Genomic DNA, 20,718 nt, shown 5'->3' with positions numbered 1-20,718 from the left:
TGTTAAAGATACACTGTTTTGAAATATCAGTGTCAATGAAAATATTATGTTTTGAACTACGTAGACACTGCATGTTTAATAATCTTTATAATCATATATTTTTTTTCTTATGATATTCTAATTAAATTTGACTTTAAGTTCTTGCATCATACCAGTCAGTGACAATGTAACTTAAATTCACCATGAATTTAATGCTGAGGTTGAGGATCCTTCCACTGTTTCACCTCAGACTTGCACACTACAAATTAAGACAGTGAATAGAAATGCCAGGACAAAACACAGAAGGTTTACGTGTTAAGGATAAATCTTTTCCTGCTGACACATTATCAACAAGAGTTTTCATTGTTTATCAGTTTGTGAAAGATTCCCAATTCAGTTAATCTGTTCTGTTGTTGTATTTTGCTGCCAATCATTCTGACGTTAGTGATGTACTGCAGGATGTAAGCCAGCAGGTCATGTTCTGTTCTCATATGGTCTGTTCTCCTATGAAAAGTGCCTCCAATATTTGCTATTTGTAGCTCATGGTTATGATGCTAAGTCATACCATATTTTCCTTTGATTCAAAATTATATAAAAGCAAAATATAGGGCATGGTGTCACTTCTCTGGAAAAATAATAATAATAATAAAGATATGCCAGTACTTTTTATTGACTTCAAGAGGAATAAAATTACAGTGATTAACTACTAGCTATCTCACTGTAAAAACAGAATGGCAAGAAACTGGTTTTACTTTTTACTCTTCTGTAAACTGCTTTTGTCTGAGGTATCATAGAAAATTACTGTGCAGGTTCAAATCGGGATGAATGGAACTCAGTTGTGTTTTGTTTGTTTGTTTGTTTGATTTTGTTTTGTTTTTCTATTTTGCTGGGCTTATTAATTTATTATATTTAGTAGTTTGTCAGAGTCCCAGCCATGGCTCAGGACCCTCTGTCCCTGACCTTAAAGACAGATTTTATGTCAAGAAATTACTCAATCAGAGGAAAAAGGACAGTGCTGAGAAGTACAATAGGGGATGTTGTTACAATCTAACTGTTTTAAAATCTTATAATAGCTTTTGTAGAAAGAAAAAATTTCCTCAAGGACATGATGGGGTACTCATGCATGTTTATAAAGAAATAAGAGAGGCAATAAAACAACACACATTTCTTAATGCTGTAAATGGGCAGATAGTTGGATCGTGAACTCATCAGTGGTAAAAGCTGGTCTTATGAGACTGATGAAAAAGAAATGGTCTTGATAGTTGAAGCTGATATTTGTGTTGGTAGTAAGGGAAAGCCAGTAAATGGGATAGAATGAAATGGTTGGTCCAGAGTGACTCACTCAAAACAAAGATCCTTGCATCAGTATTATAAATAAAGATAACAAAGCAAGACCACAAATATCAAGGCCAGAGAAAAAGATGATACCATAGTTGAGAATTCAGATGACAGAAACTTTTATAGGTTATATTTACAAATAGAAAAGCAAAAGATAGGTAAGATGTTATTCAGTGAGAATCTGCAATCCAAGTCTAAGAATGTAGATATTTGGAGGATAATCTCTGATTTAATATCTTACTGATTTAAAAGAATGAAATAACATATTAATGAAATTCATAGATAATGAATGCTGACAGGAGTTGTAAAGATATTTAGCAACAAGTTACCAGAGACAGGAAGAACTAGTTAGTGAGAAAATATGTAAATGCAAATTTAGTAAAGAAGAATTATTTACAAGCTGCTAGGATATTAGAGAAAAAGGCCCATGATCATTAAAAACTGAATATCTTCATGTCAAGATATGTGGCAGAACTGTGGAAAAGATTGGAAGTTCATATTTGAGAGCTTGCCATAGATTTCCAGTGTCAGGTTTGGTGTTGTATATGAATGTATATATTTATGTTAGTTTGGCAATAGCTGGCATTACAAGAATAAATGTCCCCTGGGAGTTCTGAACTTGCCTGGCAAAAACTAAAGAACCACTGCTGTAAATTATATTAAGTTTTATAAATTTTATACCAGACAATCAATCTACCAGTTAAAGAGCACTTTCTGTTGTATGTTGTAAAGCCATTATCTAAGACTTGTTGCTTAAAAATGTGTGAGTGTTCCTGAGATGCATCAATTTGGATCGTAAAATATATATAGGGAAAATATTTCATAAGTAATAGTTCAGTATCACAATTGTTCAGGACAGATGAGGAAATGATACATGTGCTTAATAAGTCCAAAATTATTAATGACAATTTTGTCAAATATTTCAATAAAGGCAATGGTATGGAGTAAGAAGAGACAAAAAGATGAAAATGAAGTCAAAGGAATGTGTGCTTAAAAATGCTTAAAAAATTCTGTGTTATCACGAAAAGGGAGATTAGATAGACTTCATTCCAGAATTTTGAAAATAACATATTTGAAACCACCAGTTTATTATAAGGTTGATAACTCTTGTCAACCAGTTGATAGTCTATACTCAGGGAACATGCTAAATCCTATATTTATAATTTAAAGGGAGACATAAGTAATTAGGGACTGTAGGTTCATCTGGCTTTAATATCATGCAAAGTTTTAGAACAAATTTCTGCTGAAATTATAATTAAATGCATGAACAGAATTAGAAATAGAACAAAACATGTTTTTAACTGCAATTTTTCTTTGAAAAATAATTTTCTAGTCAAATGACATGGAATAGAGCTCATCTATTTGGACTTTAGTTAAATATTTGAAACAGTGCCAAAGAGTAAATTAAAAATAGGATTAGTACAAGAATTTTAATGTGCTGTGAGGAAATGACTAAAGAGTAGAAAACTATATTGAAATAGTTAAGATGCACTGTAGTGGAATTGGGTTATTGCAGGACTTTTTAAAGTTGGTTTGTAAGAGTTCTTATTTAATAATTTCCTTAATGACTTTAGTCCAAAAGGTAGGAGTACATCATTGAAATTTCCACTGGCACATATTTACAGAGATTTTCTCAGTTTAAGATCTCTTCCAATCCAAATCATTCTGTAATAATTGAAGGAGAAACTGACAAAGGAAATGAAAAGAAATGAAGAGAAAAAAAATAAAAAATTAAACAGTAATAGGAAAATGGAATTAAATTCAGTGGATTGCACAATGTAGATTGTCAGTGGATTGTCGTGGATTTAGGGTCTGCTAAAAATTTCCATAATAAGCTGGTAAATATCCGGTAGGTATGGAGGCAAAAGAGGTGTGTGAATTATGTGTCTGTATCATCAAAACCATACAGGCACGAGGAAAGCCTGTAACAAAATCTTAAAGCCTTTCCTGAAAAATATTGTAAAACTGAGGTAACTAAGACAAAGAAAAGAACATCTCACAGTGTAACTGCTGAGTGAAAGAATCAAGTAGGGGAAAAACATAATCGACTAGAAAATACCAAGAAGTTGGGGGGAAACAAAAGTCATGAAAGCTAGGAAGAGATATGATTGTCTCCTATAAATCTACCAGAAGGATATGTATAGGAAAAGAGAAAACTGAAAAACTAGAAAGTTGTTCTGCCTCCAGAATTAATTGGATATACACTAAGCATTATTTTAAGCTATAAGTTGTAATATTTCTAGCCAGCTTTGTCTTTAAAGCTTTCCATCAAAAAATAGAAAAAGAAGAAATTAACTGCTTTTAGGATAATGCATATTTACTTCACAAAATAAGATGGACTAGCAGTAAAATATAGTCAGTGAGCCATAAACTCTTTTTCAATCCAATATTCTTTTCATAACCAATGGGAAGCATGACACAAATATCTGAAAGATATTTCATTTTTCCTTTCCATTATTACTTATAATGTGGTGAACAGTGATAAAATTGCTGTAAGAGTGCTGGAATACAATATCTGAAAAGTATGAAATTCCTCACTTCCTTCTGTCTCTGCAATAGCTCTTCAAGAAAAGTGATGGTAGCTTCATCTCTTGGGACTTTTAAAACTAGATTCAACACTCTGCTGAAGAAAAATGTAGGGAACAAACTGACAGAGAAAGGGAGAGGCTTAATAAGCAGTTTTTCCCTGGTCTGCTTGCCTGCCTGCTGAAGTGCCAGCCCTTCTGATGTCCTTTATTCTAGTGTGGCATCTCCAGGTCTATGCACAGCACCACTGGCTTTCTAAGTGCAGAGATTAGCAGTTGCTAGTGCAAATGTTCAGGAACCATTTTCAAATTTAAGTCATTTTCTATTTCACTTTTTTCTTTTAATTACAGCAACCAGTCGCCCATAAATTTTGCATATCCTTTGATTGCTATTGGGGAATTTAATTTTCTGGTTGAATATTCTGCTGAATATTCATTTTAATTGAATATTTGACTCAAAGAAAATAACAGTTTCTGGAACCTAATAATAAATTTCCAAGAATTATTAACAAACCTCTAAAACTACAAAATACTTTTTTCTTCTATTTAATTGTGAAACCATAAAATTGGCAAACCTTCCATAAGAAATGAACATACTCCATTTCTTGTGAGAAAATTTACTTACCAAGAAACACAAAGCAACATCTGAAACTTCTCTGAATGCAGTCAGTTTTACTTTCAGAATAAGAGCTGAAAGTCCTTTCTCACGTCAGAAATACCTGCTTTTACTCTCACAGAGCAAACTGTATGCAAACAATAAAATATGCCATGTCTGTAGACTTCTGGTGTCATTGTATTTTAACTAAAGCTAAACCCAGTGCTGTTGATTCACAAGTTACAGTGTGCAAGGAGACCATTCAATGGTCTCACAGCGTTTTAGACTTAACAGTCTTTCATCAGAAGCCAAGCTGTCTATATGTACATTTTAGCTTTCAGAAACAGTAATAGTGTGGGGAGCTACTCTGCACCGGGACAGAAAAAAGTAGACTGTAACCTAACAGTATTTGTTATCATAGCCAGTTTTCCACGGTTTGTACAAAATCTGTATCGCATTGGCTCAAGATTTTATAATACTTTATAATCAAGCTGAAAACATACATTAGGATGATTAAACTATTGCTCTGGAGGTCTAATTTTGAATGAGATAATAAATTCCTTGTGAACTTTTTATAATAATAGAGGAAGAATGAAAGAAATTTCTCTTCCCAACACTGAAACACTGAAATTGTCTGGTTTAATTCTCCAGTTTATTTATTTGTAAACTGTTAATCTAACATAAAAGCAGAAAACAATTGTTGCTTTTACTGCATCAGTTAAGAACTAAATATTCTTCCTGCCTTGAAGAGAGTCTTGCAGTTCTAAGAAAATGCTTACACTGGCCTTGTATTTAAAGTCTATGTTGTAGTATAAATTTAACAGTAACATATTATTACATGTGCAAATGACCTAGAAATACTCCATTTAATAAGTACATCTTGTTAGTTGACATACAATTATGTTAATGCAATAGAATCAGAGAGTAACTTTAATGTAATTATAATTTTAGGGCTTAAAAGATAAATCATACAGAACATGGGACTTGTTCTCATAGAGTATGTGTGAAATACTGTTTTACCTTTGAAATCCATTTTTGCAAATGGAATAAGAGTAATTTGTAAATGAAAAAACACTTGTGCTGCTCAATGGTTCAATTCAGTTCCAAGTTTAAAGTTTCATAATCTTTAATAATATATGTATACGTATTTATGTGTATATTATTTTCAAGCACCATATGATCATTTGTCCTTTTGTCACAGAAATAGATGACTAACTATGGTCAGTATTCAATGATAACTTATTTGCTTTGGTGTTTTTGCTGGTGAATTACTAGTGAACAGTTTCATAATTGTTGTTGAATAGAGTTTTTTTCATCTCATTTTCCTTGAGGTATCCATTTGCATAAATATTTTTGTTACTGCAAATATTCTTTAGTATTCTGGTTAATTTGTTATTTTCAAATCCACAATTACTCCTCCTTTATCTGTTCATGATTCCTTTTTCTTGTATTGTTAAATTTGAATGCATTTATAGATTGCAATAATGATTTTTCTGTTTTATACATTTCTCTCATTTTTCTTATTCGCTTCACTTGATAATATTATAAAATAAAAAATAAAATATAGTTACGAAGACACACCCTCTGTCAGTGAGCACTTGAAAATTTATTCTTTTTACGACTGTAATATGTTTATGTACCTGCTCTGCATTAGAAATCAAATGCTCTGAATGCCTGGGCTAGGTGTATGTTCTCCCTCTATTTTTTGTCTCTTATCCTTAGGTATTCCTTAGGTATTTGGGACTAATAATTGCTAGTCTTATATATAATAAGAAGTTGAGGTCTGCCACTAAATCGACAGTTGCATTATCTGCCTCCCATGATTTTGACTGGAAGTTGTTCGTGCTGGACTCTGGTGTCTTCATGCCCTGAATACTCTTGTAGGACCAGGCACTTCCATTTAGGCACATGATATTGAAGTCTGAAATTAACTGGGCCAACAGACAGGCCCCATACTCACCTCAGCAAAAATGACAATGGCATGCAGTATATATCACTGTATAAATTCAACTGTCTGGGTAATTTTATTCGGAAAGGCAGTTAAGTCTTTCTGACACTTGTTAAAATATGCTTTCAGACTAAGAGCAAAACTTAATCTAGTCTTTCAGGTGTGTCTCTTCCACCACGCATCAAATCTTTGGCATCAGAGTCAAAAGGTGACTAGCATCTCTTGTTGGCACAACTACCTGAATTCCTTACAAAATAAGGAACAACAAGCCAGTGCCTCTAAATCCCTGTATTGTTGCTATGGATGGTTTTGACCACCAAAGTCTCTTTTTTGAGCATGCACCTAATTTAGTCAGCTGCAGAAGGCCACACTAGGTGCTCACGCTAATTGCCATTCTGTCATCCTTATATGATGGGTACCTACAAATCCAGTAAGAAATGGTCATCACCTCCTGGTTAATCTCCTTGGACTTTCACCTTTCCATCACCATACAGAGGTTTGGCTTCAGTAGAAGACAGAGTACTCTTACATGCAGTATACTACAGAACAAGCTTGCTGCATGTAGATAACTTTTGGAAAACATACAACTCCAAATGCTGTACACAACTTAGAATGAACATCTGCTGTTTTCTTGATCACTGCTTTTAACTCCCTGTTGTTAAACAAGTGAGAGGTTCCAAATTCAACTTCAAAAGCTTTTTTAATGTAAGTTAAACAGACTTCATTTCTGTCTGTGTGATTCTGGATGGTAAAGGAGCCTTTGGAAAGATAGATCATCTCCCCTGCCCTTGGGGCAATTTTAATCATGTACAGATGAGTAGACAGGGTAAGACAACCTACTTATTTTAATTACCTTCAGAATTAGTCAATTTGAAAAGATTTATTGGATCTTGGTTGGGGTCCTACATTTGGTTTTCAGCTACAAAAAATTTTTGCTTTGTTCAGGATTTAAGACAACTTCGTTCTGTCTTGTAAATTTTTTTTCTGGAAACACTTGTGAATTCACAAATTTTAATTTCATCCTCTTCAGACAAATAGAGTAAATGCAGAGTACAACCTAACTCTTTTTAGAAAAATGCATTGGGTCCTAATCTTCAGACAACTTAATATAAGCTTAGGAGAACAACACCAATTATTGTTCTGAAATCTTTATAATACTAAGAAAAGTTTTCTTATTTCAGACAAAAGTAAATGATTGCCAATTTTTTGAAGGTGCACTACAGCAAATGCTTCAAAAATCCAGAAGCACTGAGTATAGTCCTGAGCCTAGCATTGTCTATTCTGCCTCATTTTGTTCTAAAAAGTAGGTTGCAATACATCTTGATTGATGGAGACTTCTGTGTGACTTCTGGCATTCTGTGTGACAATCTTCTACACTTCTTTTTAGAAGAGATTTCTAACAGTCAGAATGGTCTGGAAGTATAACCATTTTTCACTAAGGCATTATGCCAGGTATCTGTGCTAGAATACAATAGTTTGTTTCAAATCAATATGGTTTTTGCTCTTTAGAATAAGCTGTTAATATTTTATTTAATAAGTATCTATCAGTATGGATTGGCTAAGCAGCACAGGCCACCACTCTTCTCCAGAAAGTCTGAACTAATTCAGATTTCACTTCCAAGTGGAGGTAAAATGAGGTTTAACAATGGACATTTACAAAATCAGAATTAAATTCAGAATGTCTTGGTATGGAGGAAGGAAACTGTGAGACAAGCAACTCAAAACTACAAGGTAATTCAGTCATCTCAATGGCTTAGTGTAAGCTCATTCAAATGATAGAGCATCTTCTAAGAGATATAGATTAACACTGTATATGAAATCTTGAATTCTGAGTTACAAACCTCAGATCTGCTTGATCTGCTAAGTATGGTGTTCTGTAGTAGAAAGTAGTTTTTTTGGCAGAAATCTTCCTTGATAAGAAAAATAAATCTTAAAACAAATCATCAAAACAAAACAACCAAGAAACTTATCAATGAAAACTAAGTCTGATGAAGGTAAATAACTTTAAAGAAGACATACAGTGTGGCAGTGGGAGCAAGAATGAAATTGGAGTGATGATGTACTTTGGCAAGTGCCTGTCCCTCCAGGCTCTAGATGGGAAGTATTTGCTTCTAGATGACAGGTTTAAAAAACCTGCTGACATTATGTAATATTTACTGAAACATTATCATTCTCCCTTGTAAACCAGTTGTAGTCTTGAGAAAAGTAGAAAACTTCTACAAAGAGTTCTTTCAGTTTTCCAATGGAGCTTCTATAGATAGATAATATCTATCTATAGTATGCATAAAATATAATGTGATGTAATGAGCTTGATCAATGCTATCTAAAGCTCACTTCCATTTGCTTGGTGGCCACATTTCCTCTATTTCTTAGCTGTTTTTCTAACACATTAATTTTCTTAAAATATTTTTTTTCTTCTTTTTTTAACATCAGGTAAAGAGGAAATACCACTGAATTAGTGGCACTATTGAGGACAAGTCTGTAAGATTGCAAGGAAATGTAATAGTTTTCATTATTTTTCTGTTCTCCTTGATGACCACAAGATTCATACACCCCTCAGCCCAAATTCAATATGGAACAACCACACTGTAATCTCATCTCTTTCTGAGGTCATACTTGGCAGCCCTGAGAGAGAGACCACGCAGAGGGTGTATGAAAATTGAGGCTATAATTGGTAGCAGGACATGGTACTGAACAATCACAAGGTCATGAAGGATAGGACAAGGAACAAGACTATTGTGACAGTGGTGATTTAATGATAGCGGTTTAGATGACTTATCACTACAGTTGATCAGATTTAATGTCTAGGGATTGGACCTTTTGAAGAATTTGTGTTGCAGCCCCTGGATTTCACTACAGCAGTACTGTACTGAAAAGGAACCTAGACTGTAAGTCTCAACACAGCCATGCACCCAAAAACATATGAACTCATTTTCTGTTCTTGCCAAATCAGCAAATTAAGTCCATTTTGTGAGAATCCAAGACATGAATGTTTTGATTTACTATTTTCAAACATTCACAGTAAAACACAGTAGGTTTTCCAGAATAGGAAACAATTTCCGAAAGGCTGGCTGAAGGCTTACCAAAGGTTGATTGGCACTGAAGTATCATTAAAAGGTTTTTATTTTTAATTTGTGCACAGAGAAAAGCAAATCCAAAAGAAAAATCCAAAAGAAACATAAGCATTATTATTATTATTATTCATGAATCCTATATCTGTTGGTTACAGGAGAAATTCAAGATTTCATTTTACGATGTGTCAACCAAATCATGGATCCATAATCATGGATCCATTTTTTACTGCAAGATCTATTCTTCATCAACAAGGGGAGAAAAAAAGTCTCTTCGCAAGAAAAGCAAGAGCATAAGATTTTATTATTATTTTTATTTTTTATTTTTATTTTTATTTTTCCCCAGATGTTAAATTTTGTTGCTCCATTTTCAGGAAGAGCAGAGATTAAAAAATCATGGTATGAAAATGGCAATTATCCAAATTCTTACAGTTTTGTAAGTTATTAGTGTGATCTGTAACCAGAGAAATAAACTACCAGAAGTATTCAGAAAAGCCTTTTCTAAAGCAGCTATTTCAAATCTAGGAACTTCAGTCTGTAAAGAAGACCACCATAAAACCATTTCATTATTATGGTACAGATTTCATTTTGTCTCAACTCTCTCATCAGTTTGCCAGTGTACATAAATGTTAGGTTTTGATATTGTTTTTTTGTTTGTTTTTTTGTTTGTTTTTCTGTTATTCAGTCATGTAATTTAAAGCCTCTAGGAGATAACATGGCACCATGTTTTCAAATACTGGAGCCAGAGGTGTGTTTTTTTTAAGCAGAAATTTTTAGGTTACAGGGAAGGGGCAAGAAAAGATGGACTTGACTAATTAGATGGGATTTGTTTTCATTAACTGAATGAAATGTATTTGCCAGATGTCCAATATACCTATGAGATTCAGGGAGAATTTTACCACATCATCCAGGAAATCCTTATCAAAACACAGCTTGGATCTCTGGCAGTGATGGGTGCATGGTTTGATAAGTGAGTCCTATTTTCTTGTCTGCTCACCAGTCTTTTGAAGCAGAGAGCATTTATTAAGGAAACAGATGGGAAAACATCAGTTATCTTTTGTGCCTTCTGTTTTCTATAAAGGCCAGCAAGACAAGGCAAGCTCAAGCAAAATAATCGAAGGGTTTGTAGAGGAAGTTAGGTAAGTCGGGGGAGAACAGCTTCGCTGCAGCTCAAGTAGCTGTATTATATCTGCTGAAGTGTTTTGATTGTAGGTTAGGTAAAGAGCTCTAATTCTGAAAAGCCGTAGATCCTTTCTAAAGCAATTTTATCGGTAATATTACTTCATATACATACTGTTGTACTAAGTAAGCTTGCAAATGGTATAAACCGTAGTACTCAGATATTCCCAACAGTTAGGCCTTTTAGCAATTGAGAGTTCTGAGATGTTGAACAACTATGTGCAGTTTCTATAGTCATCTGTAGAAATGGTTATTTAGTTATATAGCTATTGAATTATAAAAATCGAACAGAAGTTACTTTTCATCATAATCATTAAGGACAGTATTTTTGGCCCAACCAATAACTTCTGTTTTAGTAACTCAGGTCTAGCGTGTCTCTCTTAGTTGGTTGAACTTGGCCAGCTGCCAGACACCCACCCAGCTTTTCTCTTGCTGCTATTTTACCATAAAAGAGAGAGAAAAGAAGATGAAAAAACTTCTAGAGACAATGGCAGGGAGATCACTAACCAATTGTCATCATTAGCAAAACAGAATGAATTTGGAGAAAATAAACCTAGTTTATTGATGATTAAAAAAGATTTAATTTGTGGGAAAATAAACCTAAGCACCTTTTCCCCCTCCTTCTTCCCAGGATGATCTTCACTCTTTTATTCCCTACTCCAGTACATTCCCACTTGCCTAAGCAGCACAGGGAGTGGGAATGGGGTCAGTCTGGAACAGCTCCTCTTTGCTACTCCTTCATAGAATCATAGAATCACAAGGTTGAAAAGGACCTAGAAGATCATCTAGTCCAACTGTCCTCCCTTTACCATACCTACAGAAGACCACTAAACAATATCTCGGAGCTTCTTATCCAGATGCTTCTTGAACACTGCCAGGGATAGCGACTCCACCACCTCCCTGGGCAGGCCATTCCAGTGCCTGACCACTGTGCAGCATTTTTACTTTTCTTAAGTATGTGTTTTCCAGTGGTATCCCCAGCTGTCTGCTGGGACCATTGGAACCAGCTGGAGCTGGCTGTGCCCTTGAACAGTGCATCCCCAGCCACACCTCATGGAGTCAGTCTGTAATACACAATCATTTGATTGGATTTATTAATAGAATGGTGTCCGATCTGATATTGCACAGTCATGCAAAAGTTTGGGTTTAAGAACCCTTAAAATGGCTTCACAAAGAACAACATGTTTTTGTTTTTTTATTTTATTTTATTTTATTTTTTTTTCAGCAGCACATATTGCAGCCAGTGGCTGTAATAATAATGTATTTGTAGAATGTCAACCAATCAGCTTTCAAGGGAAAGTGAAAAATCCAAGCTAGATGATGAAGGAAGGAAATCCCATTATCCAGCACTTTTGCTGCCATTATTAGCACAAATATACCACTGTTCCAAGTTCCATTGTGGCAGCAAGAGTTGGTAGTTTAGGTGTTGCAAGTTTTATGTACAGGAAGACATACAAGGCTAGTTAGAAACAACATCTTGTGTTTCGCTCACTACTCATTATTTCAGTTACTTCTGCCCCTTTCAGTGCAGAACTTGGATTTTTTATGACTAGATTAAGTGATGCATCATTACTCTAAACTTCCACACTTTACCACTACTGTCAATGTCGCCATCCATCTTATGACTTAATAAGGTGTATTCATTGGTTTGTAGGTAGCTCCTAAAGCACTCAGCAGAATTTTCCATATGCTGTTTCATCCTTCCTATCCAGGCTTTGTAGGGCATGTATTTTGTCCTCAAATATTATGCTTCTAGACTCCAAAATATGTTTTTCACTCTTGTGCTTCAGCTCCCAAGACATTGCACTACTCTGCCCTAAGAGATCATTTTTCTTTTAAAAATACACTGTGATTTGTTCCTGTGCTTTCGAGTGGGGTTGTATTCTGCAGCAGTTACCAGATGTGTCACATCTTGGTACTGTGCCAGAGAGTGTTCATTCCATTAACAATTTGATTAAAATAAGGAAGCATTCGTATTTTGAATTCATTTAAAGCATCAATAACACCATCACCTTGTTATTAACATGCCTCACAGGCTTACATTTTTCATGGTATATATTGCTAGAGCCAATACAATACAATAAAGTAATAATACAGGTAACAAGTGTTTATTAGAAACAGATGGTTTTCTTCTTCTACTATCTCATAACAAAAGGTAAATCTCAACTAACCTGTTGTCTTCAGAGCAATCAAAAGCAATGCACTTCACTTGCTAAGGTTCTGTGCAATACTTGAGATCTTGTCAGCCATTCTCCATACTGGGTTTCACCAGCTGACTTAGAGCAGTAAGTTAAGTCTCTATCCTTGTTATTCATGTCCTTATATTTAAAATGAAGGCAGATTTTCTGGAAACAAATAGATAAGGAAATAAAGTAAATATAAGTAAAGGAAGTAATTTCATTTTATGCTCTCCTAATTTTCAGTCTTTTCCATTAGCCACCATTGGGAAGGGTTTTACAGATCTATGTAAAGGTCCTACAATGTTACTCAGATTTGGGGGGAGTTTTGAAGTGATCGTATTTAAATGTCTTTTTATAAATAAATGTAATAGGCAATAGGATTTCAGATTGTGTTCTTGAACCAATTTAAATCTTAACACCTGGATCAAATGGAAAATTAAACAAATCTTGTTTGAATAGAACAAAGGATCACTTAAGCACAGAAAATAGCATCAAACAGCAGCCAGCAGCACTTGCATGGCAAGCAGGTCAGGACAAGACCATTCCTCCCAAATTTCTCCAATAACTTTTACCCTCCCAAGTTATAGCAGCTTTTAATTACAAGAATTCTTAAACCAGGTGCTATGGCTAGACCACTGTTTATATTCACCATCAGTGAACTGATTTTCCATAAACTTGTCTTATTTATTTTTTTTTTTTTCTGCGTACACCACAAAAGCACGTGGCAATAGTTGACATGGTTTCATTATTCACTTTTAGAAAAATATTTCTTTTTGATTTACAGCTTTTCTGAAATAATTCCATCTGCCTGCCTCTATTGTTATTATGAAGAGAAATAATAAGACCTGTTCCCTACTTACTTTAAATGATCCTTGATTTTAAATACATTTTCATATCTCTCTACTACTCTCTATACATGGAATTCATGTGACCTAGTTTGCTTAGTCTGTTCTCAGCAGAAAGCTTCATCTTATTCTGATCATTCCCATTGTATTTCTTTGTTCTTTTTCAGTTCTACCGTGTCTACTAGTGTAACTGTGTTGTATATAGTAGAGTTTAATCCCCCCCTCCTTCCTAATTGTTTCTAAAATCTAGGTTGTTCATCATCATGCTGAAATTTTTAGAAGACAAGCTGTAATGACTTCATAATGCTCTGAGTAGTAATAGTTAATTCATGGCATGTGTTGCATATTCTTTCCCAGGACAGTACATTATTTTGAACTTATCTGCTTATCATCTGCTGTTTTCATGCTTAGTCATTATTCAATGTTTCAATATCATATTTTGCAGTCTATTTTAATATTTTCTACCTTGCATATCTTGAATCATCAGAAAATTTAGCTTTTCTTCAAGTATTTAGTATTGCCAGTGTTTATAAAATAAGGTATATACTGGGAAGGTGTGGTAACTGATTCTTAGATGTTGTTTACATTCCCCCACAACAAATTATACTCATCAAAAGACTTCCAAACCTATGGTCTTTAAAAACAGGCTGTTATTTTTAACTTAGTCTGTTAGTCTGCTAGAATTGATTTGTGCCATGAGATATTTCTTAAAAATTGAACTGATAGTGTTTCTGATGAAAAAATGTCACTCATGCAAAGGTAACTCAGGCCAATTTTAAGGGAAAGGATTGTTTACATTTCATATACTCTACAGTGAAATACACAATGAGAATGATTTTAAGTAATGTAGATTTTTTTTTTTTATAATAATTCAGTAACTGATTTTAAAATATTGTAACAAATTGCTGGTTTCAATACAAATAAGTTGCAATTTAAATGCATCATTTGTTTTTAGCAGTAAGGGCCAGAGATACAGTCACGCTCTCAGTTAACCAGATCCTAACAAATTTAGAAGCAGTAGCTTCACATGTAACAAATGATGCTGAAGTTGAACGTGTATATATAAAATAAATATAGAAATAAAGAAATAATGTGTTAGAAATAAAGAAAAAGCTATACATAATTTTCTAGTGAGAAAAAAGTACTTCAATACTACTTATAAGTCTTTTCCTTAGATTTGTTTAACAATGTACTGTTGATTTCTGTAATAACTGATATAGTTTGTTCTTTGAATATCTTCTTAGCAAAAGTGGAAAAACAAAAAGGAGTGTTTCTAAGTAATGAATTATGCATGTAGCCTACAATGAAGAAAAAGAAGAAATTAGTTGACAAGAATAGCATTTGACAAAATTTGTGCTCTATCTTGCTGACTGTTGCTGGGACATTATCTGGTGTCACCTTTGGTTCCTTATAATCTTTTCCAAGGGTAGAAGTCCAGTGTATAGTAAAATAAGGTTAAACTGGTACACAGTATAAAATATTGAAAAACTTCTGAGTAAATTAAAAACTGAATAATTGGGGAAGGTCAATGAAAATTCTGAGTGACTTCATCTCAAAAACAGAATTGAATTACTGCCTGCAAGTGTTGCCCTGAGATTAAAAGGTTTTGTCTGAGTCTCGTGGGTAATCTGAGGCAGACCATAGAGCAGAATACAACTTGGAATTCTATTCATAGTCTATCAGCTGTATCAGTTCTTTTGGTAATAATTGAAAGTCTTTTAGATGAAAAAAGGGCGTAAATTGAATTTGGTTTGTCTTACTTGTATAAATCCACTTAGGCCAGATCCACTGCTGAATGTGTTCCTTTCAGTTTTTACTAGGAATTTGGTGGAGGCTCAGACCTAAGAAGTCGACAGAATTTGGTGTCCTTTGTACAGTAGATTGGACTTTGATTCTGCTTTCTGAAGAAAAATTATGACCCGTGATGGTCCAGTGTTTGTTTTTCTGGGAAAGAAGTGTGGGGAAGATTTTGTTTCTGAGATCTGTTTGAGATCAAGTGTGTTGAAACACATCTCTGGGCAAAGGTTGAATGAAGAAACTTGACTGCAGGTTAGCAGCATTTATTGCAGCAGGGAGGGCAGGCTTGTGGAAGAGGGTGCAGGAAGAAGTTGTTCCTACCTGAGCTTATCGTGATGTAGGAATCTGAATGTCACTTCAAAAATACCATAGATGCTGACAGCTACTGCAGTTCTGCATAGAAATCAGTCATCTACTGACAATTTACTTAGCTTCCCACAATACAAATCTGTCTTTACCCTGGAGTTTTCCTTATTGGCATAATTTGCTTTGCATAGTGACATAAATTAAGGAAGGATTTGATGACTCCTACTTTTTGTTCATATTTTCACCAGCATGCACCAGATTTATCTATTCCTCTCTCCACTTCATTGTAGAGCTACTTGTCGATAGCAGGGCATTTTGAATGGGTATTGATCCTTTCTTTCCTTAGCTGCAATAACAGCAGTAGGGATTGAGAAAGCAGAGAGAAGTTGACTCTTCTTTGGCTATATTTTACCTCTCAGAAAGAAGGCAGTTCTCATTAAAGTAAATTCATTTTCTACTAATCAGTGTGTCAGTGGTGTAGAGATAAACCATGGGACAAACCATTACCCCAGTCAAAACAGTGTCATGCAGAACAAAGCAGGAATCAGCAGGTGCAACATTCATTGCATAAAGGTATGTTCTTGCTTTAGCAGTGAAGCAGCACACACAGTATTATCAGATTATCTTTTCTTGAGTTAAAAATCCTTTCTCCAGAGAGGTTACCTATGCCACTAGGAATCACAGACTTTTGATGTTATATCACTGTTATTTTTTCCTATTGTTTTGTTAACAGTAGGAGTTCACTTTGAAAAATACATTGTAGTTACACTCAATTAAATGTTATTGTCTAGCACAGGTTAGAAAGCCAGTAGCTATAAATCATTTAAAACACTGAGAAATATTATTTTAGGAAGAAAAAAAAAATATAGAGTAAGGGAGCATGCACTATGAAACTGAAATGAACACCATTCACCTTCCTCTCCTAGTCTAATCCATGCTAAAATGGTCAAAAACAAGTATAAGCACTTCTTTGACAGGTCATGATTGGATGGATGATTGTTCCTTGTTTTATTCAAGGAGGTAGCAAGGCAGATAATTTAAAATGACTAGACTTCAGCAGCTAACCTAAATTGTTGTTTCTTTTATTCTTTTTTATTTACTTATTTATTGATTGATTTTGCCAGACGGTGAGCAGAGTCTGGCTTGGGCAATTTAATTTGCCTTTCATAGTCTATCACAATGCTCATGATAATTTCTTGCAGCAAAATATTCAGTGCAACAAATCAGTAGATTCTGTTATGTTAGTTGGGCTGCATTCCAAATCCTGCCTTAGTGATGCTAGCTGCCTTCAGCACTGCCAGCACAATATAGATATATATATAGATATATATATATGCCAGCACAATAATTATTGCTATTGAGTTTTCTAGACCTCATCAAACCAGCAAGGTGATCGCCCATTTGGAACAGCTGGGGATATGAGGTATGGAGAAGTGGAAAGAAATTACTGCAATTCTTTTCCATTTTGCCAGAAAGTGCCACTTGAATGATGGCAGATATTGGCAGAAGTATGGCACTGCTGGAGGAAAGCTTGCAGAAGTTCTAGATTACAGCTTTTGCTGCTTCCAAGAGAATTATTGTGAGCACTGAGGAAAACAAATTGGAAGGTGAAGAAAATTAAGATTTGAAGGAAAATATAGAAGAGATTATGATTTCTGAGAATGGAATACATGTGATTGGCTCTTTTACAAAGCAAAAAATGTCCACAAACACTGTAGTGTAAGCTATGCAGGTTTGTTATACAGGCTTTTCTGGCCTTTGTGATATAATTAAGGTACTGACTAGTGTCAGCAAACTCACGCTATTCTTCTTCTAATACAGAGAAATATACTATTTGTATGAAGCAGAGAAGCAAAGTAAAGCCATCTTATTTTAGGCATTTCAGTGTCAAAATACCTACTAAGAAACTACTACTGTGCTTGAGTATATGTTTTGGATAAATAAGTGGTTTAATCCAGGACACTGCACACTAAACATTACACAAAATAAACAATGTAAAACTCAAAGTGTAGTTTCAAATTAGTTGATATAAATTATCTTAGTGTAAACTTGAGATATGCCAGAGACTACAGTAGAAAAACATGCAAATAAGAAAGTCCATTAGATTCTTCAAATGGTATCTTAGTTTTATATCTTGTTTCTCCATTTTCTTTGCACAATTTAAGTTTGGTTGCACTACATTATATTTTCTAGCCAGTTTACTTGTAGGAAAGTGTAATATTCTGACACTGTCTTCATCACTGCAGTAGCACCTTTCATCATCTGTAATTTGGACATGTTCATAGCCTATGTGGTCTTTTGTCAGGGCTTTGTATTGTTTCCTCATCCCTCATCTTACTAGACTGAGAATAGAGAATACAGTCTACTTAAAAAGAGGTATTCCTATCTTAATCTTAAAAAGGGGTCAACATACTTCAGTGTTAGTCTAGCTTTTAGTCCATTGCATTGTTACCACACAGAAGGAAGAGGAATATCATGCTGTCTTGTTATTTTATAGTTTTAATGTTGGAAGAGATGAGAATCCTAGGGAATGAGACCAAACTGCCCTGCTTATTATATTACAGTGAGTCTGTTCTATCTACTTGAAGATGATGAATTTTGTATTTCTTTAAAACAGAAAGCTTAGGTACATATTCATTAAAATAAAGAATAAAGAATTATTTCATAAAGAATAAAAAAACTCTGCACTTTCCTTGAAATGTTTAATGATATCTATTTGAGGGCACCAGATGACTGACTCACTATAGTTGTCCCCATGGACTAGGGAAGGAAATCATTATGCTCATTCACCCGTTGACCTATAATGACCGCAAGAGTATAGGCTGTTAGTGGTTTTTTTGTTTTTGTTTTTGTTTTTTTTTTCCATTTTTTTCTTATAATCTTGTAATAAATCAAAATGAAAACAAATTGTGAAATCCTAAAAATTGCTGCAAATTGTCTAATCAATAATTCTTGAGTTGAAACAACAACCTTGAAATAGTCTATATGAATACCCCTTTCTTTTTACAATAAAATTATTCATTCTTAGAATATGAATTTCTGCTTTCTCCTGGAAGTGGGCTATAGGTAAAAATCAACATTCCCCAGCTGTGGCTGAATTTAAAGATGTTGGACTTGGATCACTGGGTATCTGGACGATGAGATCTGAGACTCTGTCTATGAGACTCTGGTGCAGAGAGCAGGTGACAAGTGTGACTCTTGAGGCGGCCATGTTACAGGGAGGAAGCTTTGCTGCCTTCAGCACTGCTTGAAGTTCCCTAAGGACTAAAGGCTTTATGCACAGATAATAGACAAAGTTTAGCAGCTAAAACTTTTCAGGCTATAACTGACATCAATTATCTCTCTTCCATAAAGTGGTCTGCATAGTTTAAATGTCATTTTTCAACTTATGCCAAGGCATGAAAATCTAGTAGATGTTTCACATATTCTATGTAACAATAATGAATATTCCAACAGGATGATCTTAAGAGAAAGGCTTCTGTAAGGTCAGAAAAAGTCAGCCTCCTGCTTATCCAGGTTTAGTTGTGGAATAAGTAACTACAAAGCAAGGAGCCCTCTGCGCCTTACAGTTCTGAAATGGATTAGCTATCTTTCTCGTGTTTGCTTTGTAGTTGCTGTTGTATGTCTGAATACAATTACCATAGTAACTGTAGACTGACTATTTTTACTTGATAAAGTCCTATGATACCAAATCCCCTGCTATTATTATCACATCATCCAGTCCTGTTGAGATAGTTCATGATTCCTGCCAATATCTGTCAAAATCATTAGGCCAGTGAGGTTTTTTTAGAGGGGTGTCTTTCCTGATGAGAAGAAGTAAAGACTGATGTTTTGCTGTGAAAAGGTAATGTTTATTGGACATTTGAAGACATATTTTTTGCTGACACATACAACATAGTTTCACTACCTCAAATGAAAATGCCTGTTGTGGTTTGATTTGGCAGGTGGCTCAGCACCACACAGTCATTTGCTTGCTGTCCCCTCTCAGTGGGATGGGGAAAATTATATAAAAACTTTTTACTAAGACAGAGAAGGAAAAGAAAATTGGCTGACACCCAGCCAGTTCCTGAACAGTGGACTCTCCCTTTGGCCATCTCCCCTCGGTTTTTAAAGATTTTTCTCATAATATCATGTATGAAATATCCCATTAGCCAGTCTGGGTCAGCTGTCCTCCTTCAGTTCTATCCCAGCACCTTGTGCTACCTCAGGCTGGCAGGACAGCACAAGAAGCTGAAATGTCCTTTGCTCTGTACAGTTCTGCATAGAAATAACTAATACATTGCTATGTTATCAACACTGTTTTTCTCAGAAAGCCAAAACATAATACAGCAGACACTATGAAGAAAACCAACTCTGTCCCAGCTGAAACCAGGACAATATCCTAGATATATCCTCTTGTCAACTCCAAATAATTATCAGACCTTTGTTGAGTTTACAAGTTCTAGAAACTGGTTATGTCTCTGTGATTGAGATTGAGACCTGTTTTATTGACAAATATTTTCAGAAATGCATTAACAATTCTTCAGTATTAGATAAGGCCAATCTTTCTGAATGCTTGATTTTGCATTCAGGCTTTACTGCAGGCAAATTTACATTGTGCAGTTAGAAAATATTATTAAAGTTTAATTCAGCAGTGTTTCTTTTTTCTGGAACTTTCTGATGGCTTCTCAACAGCGTCAGTAATACTGAATTTTGTCACTGTATGTATGAGGTGTGAAAAGACATCCTTTTGCCAGGAGGATGTGAAGAATAGAGGAGATGGAATGAGGCTGGGGAAGACAGGAAGGTAATCCCTGAGAGATCAGTCTTGATCTTCTCATTGCTAATGGCAGAATGGAAGAAGATGTGCCATTTTTAAAGCTCTGTCCACCAGTGGCCATCAACCCATACCCCTTTGGCTGTAGTCAGAACTCGCCTGGCTCTGCAGCGTCTAGACAAAATCATGATAGTTACCA

General features: G+C 34.8%; 1 protein-coding gene across 4 annotated transcripts in view; it reads left to right on the top strand.

Moving 5' to 3' along the window:
* The window catches only part of NKAIN2 (sodium/potassium transporting ATPase interacting 2), a 485,175-nt gene that overhangs the window by 196,041 nt on the left and 268,416 nt on the right, over positions 1 to 20,718 (top strand). The window lies entirely within an intron of this gene.

This window comes from Coturnix japonica, chromosome 3 (assembly GCF_001577835.2).
Source record: "Coturnix japonica isolate 7356 chromosome 3, Coturnix japonica 2.1, whole genome shotgun sequence".
In the NCBI taxonomy this organism is placed as follows: Eukaryota; Metazoa; Chordata; class Aves; order Galliformes; family Phasianidae; genus Coturnix; species Coturnix japonica.
Note: the sequence above shows the minus strand (reverse complement) of the source record. Positions and strands in the feature narration are given on the sequence as shown.